Source organism: Podarcis bocagei (genome assembly GCF_964188305.1).
Source record: "Podarcis bocagei genome assembly, chromosome: 7".
In the NCBI taxonomy this organism is placed as follows: domain Eukaryota; kingdom Metazoa; phylum Chordata; class Lepidosauria; order Squamata; family Lacertidae; genus Podarcis; species Podarcis bocagei.
The window spans coordinates 86,949,621-86,959,013 of NC_138132.1; the positions used below are offsets into that span (position 1 = coordinate 86,949,621).

Genomic DNA, 9,393 nt, shown 5'->3' on the forward strand with positions numbered 1-9,393 from the left:
CCGCCTGCCAGAGGAGGAGGAGCCCTCTCTCTCTTTGGCAATGGCTGCTGCTGCTGCGGTTGTGAGCCTGCAAGGTCACAGCAGCTGCTTCTGTTCTTGTAAGGACGTCAGAGGCTGACTATGCCAGTGCAATCCACTTAATAGCTAACTGCCTCTCCCAAATGCCAGCTCAATGCAGTACCTGAAGGGGGAAGCTTTGAAGAGGACATTCTGCCCTGCATGGGGGGTGTAGCCAAGGTGATTTTGGGTGCAATGGCGGTGCTTTGGCCTGGTGATAAGAGTGGGTGGGCTGTGTCAGGTTTCATTAGCAAGGGTCAATACGTGCTCATGCATATTTCGCCATGGCTAAAGGTCTCCCCTTGCCTGTTGCAAAACTTGCCGTATTTAGCTTGCAAAAGGTGCTGAAATAATTTTGCTAGCAATTGGCTCGACTGGAGCCGGGCAGAGAAGAGCTGTTCTGGGCCTGGAGCATTGGGGCCAGGGACCTGCCCCTGATTCTAGGGAGGTGGGGGGCAGTGATGGGCCCAGGCAGGGCAGATGGGAGGTGTTACTCTTGCATGCAGCTGAGGGGACAAAGGTGAGGGGATAACCCTGAAATGCAGCAAGCAGCGAATGGCATTAGAAACAATTTCATCCTGATCCAGAGCCCAGTGGGACAATGGCCTGTTCCCTGTGCTGTGTTGAGTGTGAGAGAGGGGGGGAGGTTAGCCTGGAAGTTTTAAGATGGGTTGATTGGTCATTTGCCTGGGATTCTTCAGCTGCAATTCCTGCAGTGGGGCTCCCTTTGAAGGTGACCCAGAAACTACAACTAATCCAGAATGCGGCAGCTAGGCTGGTGACTGAGAGTGGCTGCCGGGAACACATAACACCGGTCTTGAAAGACCTACATTGGCTCCCAGTACGTTTCCGAGCACAATTTAAAGCCCTAAATGGCCTTGGTCCAGTATATCTGAAGGAGCGTCTCCACCCCCATCGTTCTACCAGGACACTGAGGTCCAGCACCGAGGGCCTTCTGGCGGTTCCCTCACTGCAAGAAGTTACAGGGAACCAGGCAGAGGGCCTTCTTGGTAGTGTCACCCGCCCTGTGGAACGCCCTCCCACCAGATGTCAAAGAGAACAACAACTACCAGACTTTTAGAAGACATCTGAAGGCAGCCCTGTTTAGGGAAGCTTTTAATGTATTACGGTATTTTAATATTTTTTGGGAAGCTGCCCAAGGTGGCTGGGGAAGCCCAGCCAGATGGGCGGGGTATAAATAATAAATTATGTTGTTGTTGTTGTTGTTGTTGTTGCAAGGGGTTGGGCTGGCAAGATGGCCCTTGAGGTCCCTTTCAACTTTGCAATTCTATGATTCCATGTTGACTGCGGTTTTGCTGCTGCTGCTGCTGCTACCTGATGAGAAGCCAAGAGCTGAGGAGGGGGACAGATCTGCTCTGCTTACCTGCTCCCCAACCACTCCCAGACAGTTTGTGCCTTTGACAGTTTTACCCTTGGCAATATAGGATCCACACCTGGCCTGGGATGGGGGAAGAGGGCCTTTGTAACCTTAGCCCAAGGCCCTTTGGCTGCAGGAGCCAGGGGTGTGGGTGAAGACCCACACCCCTTCGAAAGGTGCAAAACGTGTGCCAGGGAGCAGCAGGAGGTGGCAGGAGTTAGGTGCCTGGGTGCTGGCTTTGGGGAGGCAGCAGTGTTCAAAGACAGACAGAGAGAGAGAGAGAGAGAGAGAGAGAGAGAGAGAGAGAGAGAGGAGGGGGTTCCTGGAACTTTTGGATCTCAGCTCGGTGGCAGCAGCTGAAGGAGGCTCTGTGTCTTCCTTGTGGGTGGTCTGGCTCCCTTAATCTACATTTAAGGATGTTGATGAATCATGATCTTGGGCTTCACACTTTCATTCTCAACTTCCTGTGAATGTTTTCCAAAATTAGAGGGGGCTTGCTTTGTTGTTGTTTTTTTAAATTTAATTTCTGTTTAGGTGGAAGATTTAAATGTGGCAGATGAAAAAAGGAGCCGGGTGGTGGGGGTGAGAAAACGCAAGGGGGGGGAGGTGTGAAAGCAGAAGCTGCCTCTCCAGAGTGCTGGAGCGTCACACAACTGCCACCTTGGAGGCCTGGGATTTGTTTCTGTTTTTCACAAGGCAAATGACGCTCCCAGGAGTCCCCGTGATTCGGTCATCTGATTTTGTGTCAAATTTCGCATTTGTACCTGTGAAATCCCAGAGGGGTGTGTGTGATGCCTCATAGGCAGAGTCACTGAGTGGGTGGAGGTGGAAGAGGAGAAGGAGAAGAAGAAGAAGAAGAAGGCAGTGTTGCATAGCGGGTAGAGTGTTGGACTAGGATAAAGGTAAAGGTACCCCTGCCCGTATGGGCCAGTCTTGACAGGGTTGTGCGCTCATCTCACTCTAGAGGCTGGTAGCCAGCGCTGTCCGCAGACACTTCCGGGTCACGTGGCCAGCGTGGCGAAACTGCTCCGGCGAACCGGCACCAGCGCGGCACACGGAAATGCCGTTTACCTTCCTGCTATAAAGCGGTCCCTATTTATCTACTTGCACTTAAGGGTGCTTTCGAACTGCTAGGTGGGCAGGAGCTGGGACCGAAAGACGGGAGCTCAGCCCACCGCGGGGATTCGAACCGCCGACCATACGATCGGCAAGTCCTAGGCACTGAGGTTTTACCCACAGCGCCACCCGTGTCCCTAGTTGGACTAGGATAGGGGTCAGCAAACTTTCTCAGCAGGGGGCCAGTCAACTGTCCCTCAGACCTTGGGGGGGGGGACTTTATTTCTTTAGGGGGGAAATGAATGAATTCCTATGCCCCACAAACAACCCAGAGATGCATTTTAAATAAAAGGACGCATTCTACTCATGTAAAAACACCAGGCAGGCCCCACAAATAACCCAGAGATGCATTTTAAATACAGTGGTACCTCGGGTTACATACACTTCAGGTTACAGACTCCGCTAACCCAGAAATAGTACCTCAGGTTAAGAACTTTGCTTCAGGATGAGAACAGAAATTGCGTGGCGGCAGCACAGCGGCAGCAGGAGGCCCCATTAGCTAAAGTGGTGCTTCAGGTTAAGAACAGTTTCAGGTTAAGAACGGACCTCTGGAACGAATTAAGTATGTAACCAGAGATACCACTGTAAAAGGACACATTCTACTCATGTAAAAACACCAGGCAGGCCCCACATATAACCCAGAGATGCATATAAATCAAAGGACACATTCTACTCATGTAAAAACATGCTGATTCCTGGACTGATTGGGCTGGATCCTGCCTCCGGGCCTTAGTTTGCCTACCCATGGACTAGGACCTGGGAAGAAACCAGAGTTCAAATCCCCAATTGGCTGTGAATCTCCCTGGGTGGCCCTGGGCCAGTCACTGCCTCTCAGCCTGACCTACCTCACAGGGTTGTTGAATTAAATGAGGACGGGGAAAGAACTGTGTTAGCCACCTTGAGCACCTTGGAGAAAAAGGTGGGGTATAAATGCACATCATAATAATAATGAGCGTCACCACTGGGAGAAGCCATTGGCTGGCCAGGAATTTGAGTCTGTTAGGAGATTCCAAAAATCCCAAGGAGGAGTTCCAAAACTGGTGAAGGCCTTCTGGATCCGGCTGCCCACATGCCCTTGGGCAAATCTGGAGGAGAGGCTCCTGGATGGGCAGTAGCCAGCCAGGTCAGGTTGACCCTGTGGTAGGGAGGAAGTCCCGGCTGAAGTGCCACTGGGATGTTTGCTTAGCCTGTCCAGCCCAGCTGGTCTTTACTTCTCTGCTTCTAGCTCCAGCTCCTTTGACATTGCAGAAGTCAGGGATAAGTGGGGAAAAAAATATCCACAGCTGTGTTCATCTCAGGAGGCCCTGGGGTGAGCGAAAATAACCTTCTCTGCAGAGGCAGCCAAGAGGTTGCTTAGTTCAAATATCTGAAGAGCTGTCCCACGGAAGATGGAGAAGCTTGCTTTCTGCCGCTCTGGAGTAGAGGACCCAAACCAATGGATTCAAATGACCCAGAAGGAGATTCTGACTAAACCTTAGGAAGAACTTTCTGATGGCAAGAGCCAATTGACAGTGGACCTGGAGTCCCTCAAAATCTCCTTCATTGGAGGTTTTTAAAGCAGAGGTTGGGTGGCCATCTGTCAGGGATTCTCCAGCTGTGATTCCTGCGTTGCAGGGGGTTGGACTAGATGACCGCTGGGGTCCCGACTCTACCATTCTATGATTCTGTGAGTTCTGATGCCAAAGGTAAAGGTAAAGGGACCCCTGACCATTAGGTCCAGTCGTGACCGACTCTGGGGTTGCAGCGCTCATCTTGCTTTGTTGGCCGAGGGAGCTGGCGTACAGCCTCCAGGTCATGTGGCCCGCATGACTAAACCACTTCTGGCAAACCAGAGCAGTGCATGGAAACGCCATTTACCTTCCCACCAGAGCGGTACCTATTTATCTACTTGCACTTTGAAGTGCTTTCGAACTGCTAGGTTGGCAGGAGCAGGGACCGAGCAACGGGAGCTCACCCCGTCGCGGGGATTTGAACTGCTGACCTTCTGATTGGCAAATCCTAGGCTCTGTGGTTTAACCCACAGCGCCACCTGCGTCCCTTCTGATGCCAAAACAGCTGAGCAAAATATCAATTAAAGCCCATATCTAGCCAGCAGAAGGGGTGGAGGGGGAAAAGGAACACAACAAGCCCTAGTGGGCCAGTGAGTGGCCCAGCCAGCAGGATGGGGAAAAGGCCAGGATCCCCTTGTTTGCTTCCCTACATGCTGGCAAGAGGCAACGCTCCCTTTGCTTTCCTCCAGCCTGTTCCAAAGCGGAACTAGTAGAGTTCAGTTTCCTCCCCTACCTGCTCTCCAGCCACATATTATCTGGAGCTGATTTTGAGGGTGTGCATTGGGGGGGGTGCTGCAGGGCAAGGAAGGGAACATTACATGTTGCAAGTGGGTGTTGTGCTCGTGGAGCAGAAGTGTGGGATAAAGGTAAAGGGACCCCTGATCGTTAAATCCAGTCGTGACCAAATCTGGGGTTGCGGCGCTCATCTCGCTTTATTGGCCGAGGGAGCCAGCGTACAGCTTCCGGGTCATGTGGCCAGCATGACTAAGCAGCTTCTGGCGAACCAGAGCAGCGCATGGAAACGCCGTTTACCTTCCCACTGGAGCGGTACCTATTTATCTACTTGCACTTTGACGTGCTTTCGAACTGCTAGGTTGGCAGGAGCTGGGACCGAGCAACGGGAGCTCACCCCGTCGCAGGAATTCAAACAGCCAACCTTCTGATCGGCAAGTCCTAGGGTCTGTGGTTTAACCCACATACCACCCCATTATTTCCTTCGTAAGATTAGAGTGGGTTAATCTAGCGAATGCTTGGATAAATAAACACACCCAGTCCAGCTATATGGCTGAGCACCAAGGCACCTGTGCTCATTTCGAATCGATCTGCATTCCTGAAATTGTTTTCTCTGAAACAATGGGATCCATGGAATTCACTCATGTGCAATTTTAGGGCTGGGGTGAACTTACTTAAAAATGTAGTTCATTGAATAAATTGTTTATCATTTAAAATTTAACCAATTGTTCTGCTAGCTCAGGCAAGTGGCCAATCTAGTCCAAGTTGCATTTGCCATCTTACTGCCTGTTTCCCCAATCTGGATCAATCCTCTTTGTGCTCTTCACAGCCTCTTTTTCTTTTAACTACCCCAATAGAATTAGTATCTTCAGTGACTCTGGCAACCTCACTGTCTGCCTGCAGCTCCAGGTGATTTATGAGCCAGTTAAGAAACATAGGTCCCAGTTCTGGTTCTTGGTGGACTCTACTTCCCTCATCCTTCCATCAGGATAGGTAAAGGTAAAGGTCCAGTCGTGGCCGACTCTAGGGTTGTGCGCTCATCTCGCTTTATTGGCCGAGAGAGCCGGCGTACAGCTTCTGGGTCATGTGGCCAGCATGACTAAGCCGCTTCTGGTGAACCAGAGCAGCGCACAGAAACTCCATTCACCTTCCCGGTGGAGCAGTACCTATTGATCTACTTGCACTTTGGTGTGCTTTTGAACTGCTAGGTTGGCAGGAGCAGGGACTGAGCAACCGGAGCTCACCCCGTCGCGGGGATTCGAACTACCGACCTTCTGATCGGCAAGTCCTAGGCTCTGTGGTTTAACCCACAGCGCCACCCGCATCCCTCCATCAGGATAACTGCCCCTTTATTCCTTCTCTTTACTACTTACTGTTATCTAACTAGTTCATGATGATCCACAAGAGGGTCTTGCCTCTTATTTCATGACTTACTTAGCAACCTCAGTCAGGAAACAGAGGAGGAGGAGACATCACAGTTAACAGTTTGTGATGTCGGAGAAATATTTGCAACAGAGCTAAAGAAACCCAGAGGAGAGATGATAGACTGAAAGAAAGTGAAGAAAGATGAAATTCATACAAGGGGGAGACCAAAAAGTTCCAGAATAAATGGGACCTCTCTCAGGTGCTATTAAAGGTTGTGGACAATAAATGTAAAAGCTGAGATGGAAACGCAAAAAGACATATAAATAGTGGCTAAAATGGCTAAATAGTGGCTAAATATGTGCAACTGTTACAGAAGGAATTACAGCTGAACTGCATATGCACAGAGACGACAGTGAAATGACAAGGACAGATTTAGCTGTTAGATTCCGAAATAATATTAAGCGGAGATGAATCCCAGAGGAAGGTGAAGGAGACGACCAGTCAGAGTACCTTTAAGGTACAGAGTCTAGGACGAGAGTGGGAGTCACAGAAAGAGTTTATAGGATTAACCTGAGATCTGCAGTTAAAAATAAACTTGACAAGGATATTCACATTAAATATATAAGAGTGAAATGTCATAATCTGAAGAGACATAGAAATATTAGGTGATGTACAACCAACCTGATGTTTTGAGGCAAAGGGAACCTGCGGGTTTTTGGGTTTTTTTTTTACAAAGTGTTTAGACGAAAGAAAGATTCAGTTTAGATGTGCATGAATAAGGAAGAACAAACTGTGGTTCAAAATGCTGAAGAAGAGACAATTGCAAGGAACAATAACTTGCCCAACAAGGGTGGAGAAATTCAGAGGGGAGAAGCAACAAGGAAGCAGCCCTTTTTGGGGAAACGATCTGTGAGATGGAAAGGAAGTGTTTTTCAGTAAACATACATAGAATTAACGATGCGACAAAAACAGAAAATAACAGTTACAAAATGCTGCTGTGGAGATGCTGACTTTCTGGTTGCAGTAAACATTTATGCAAAGAAAGGAAATGAACAAATAAATAAATAAATAAAATAGTTTATAACAAGCTGTATATTCAGTACTCTCTGGTAGACTGGGTATTAGAACATGCCTCTGTAATCTCACATTTATTTATTTATTTATTTATTTATTTATTTATTTATTTTAATAAAATTTATACACCGCTAGATTGTAAAACAGAAACAACATCCCTCAAAGCGGTTTACAAAAAGATAATAACACTGAGTAAACTGGCAAAAATGTGCAAATCTAAATCAAATAAGTGTTGGAAATGTAAAGAGAAAGAGGGTGGTCTTGCAGTAAGGTTAAGGCTTACTGGGAAATGACTTACACTGAAATGAAAAAGGTGCTCAAAATAACGTTTGTAAAAAAACAACAACCAGAAGCCTTTCTCTTAGGAATTATAGGAACAGAACTACCTAAATTACTATATAGAAACTTATTCGTGCAACAATGTTACTTGCCCAAAAATGGAAAGAAGAAATTGTCTCAGCAAAGGAAGAATGGATACAAAAACGTACGGACTATGCAGAAATGGCGAAACTTACCGGAAGAATAAGAAATCAAGATAACAAACTTTTTATAAAAGAATGGAAATGGTTTATTGAATATTTAAAGATAAATTGCAAACAGATCAAAACATTAGCAGGATTATATATATAAAGTAGATAATTAAATGAGCAAATTCAATGAATTTGGATATGCAGAAGATACAAAAAAATAAATTTAATGAACCGCAGAAAGAAGGGAAAGGAAGTCAGACTTTGAAATGTTAAGTTGATTTTAAAACTAATGAAATGTATCAACTTGAAAAGTATAAATAAAACTTTTTTAAAAAAATAATAATACAATCGATAAAAATTCACAGCTGTACTTCAAAACACACAAAAGTTGAAATAATAAAACAGATTAAAATGAGCTCAACTTTCTAAGCATCTAGGTAAGCTTGCCTAAGCAGGAATATTTTTAGCAGGCGCCAAAAGGACTACAATTTCAGCTTATCTGGAATTATTGCCGAGTCACAGAAGCTATAGGTACATTTTATCTTCTTTTTACTGGGAAACTGAGGCTTAGGTGGGGTCACGAGGTTTGCCTCTGCTGTGAGGCCACCAGCTCTGCCTACGAGATGATAAAACTATCAGGGACTCTGGGGCTTCCTCATGTGATGGCTGCAGCTTGTTTTGGAAGGCGGGAGAAGGAACTCAGGAACCCTCTAAGAGGCAAGTCTTTGCAGAGGGAGCCCAAGGCCAGTCTTAGCTGGAAGCAGTGCCGGATTTGTTGTTGTTGTTGAGTCGTTTAGTCGTGTCCGACTCTTCGTGACCCCATGGACCAGAGCACGCCAGGCACTCCTGTCTTCCACTGCCTCCCGCAGTTTGGTCAAACTCATGCTGGTAGCTTCGAGAACACTGTCCCACCATCTCGTCCTCTTTCGTCCCCTTCTCCTTGTGCCCTCCAACTCTCCCAACATCAGGGTCTTTTCCGGGGAGTCTTCTCATGAGGTGGCCAAAGTCTTGGAGCCTCAGCTTCAGGATCTGTCCTTCCAGTGAGCACTCAGGGCAGATTTCCTTCAGAATGGAGAGATTTGATCTTCTTGCAGTCCATGGGACTCTCAAGAGTCTCCTCCAGCACCATAATTCAAAAGCATCAATTCTTCGGCGATCAGCCTTCTTTATGGTCCAGCTCTCACTTCCATACATCACTACTGGGAAAACCATAGCTTTAACTATACAGACCTTTGTTGGCAAGGTGATGTCTCTGCTTTTTAAGACGCTGTCTAGACATAAAGGTGACCTTTATGTCTCCTAATTGTCTCTGTATGTTGCACATGCCCAATGCCTTCAACTTTTCCTCATAGCACCTTCACCATCTTTGTTCCTCCTCTCCTGGGCATGTCTCACTATGTCAACATCATCCTTAAACTGTACGTGGCCCAGAATTGGGCACTCCAGGTGAGACCTTGCTTCTCACAGTCTAAACACTGTATGATTTCTGGTGGTACAACTTAGAATTGCATTAGCCTTTTTAGCTACTCCACAGTGCACTCCTGACTCCTTTTTTTTTTTTAAAAAAAATATTTATTAAAAGTTTAAGAATTAAGGAAAAAAGTAAAAAAGAAAGAGAAAAAAATAAACAATACAAATCAATACATTACAA

The 9,393-nt window shown here is 46.9% G+C and overlaps 1 long non-coding RNA gene across 1 annotated transcript in view; it reads right to left on the minus strand.

Moving 5' to 3' along the window:
- LOC308592091 overlaps window positions 1-982 on the minus strand; it is a 302,880-nt gene extending 301,898 nt beyond the window's left edge. Inside the window, exon 1 of the long non-coding RNA XR_014010368.1 lies at window positions 870-982. This is a non-coding gene — a long non-coding RNA (uncharacterized lncRNA). The remainder of the gene's footprint in view (window positions 1-869) is intronic.
- Between the last annotated feature and the right edge of the window lie 8,411 nt (window positions 983-9,393).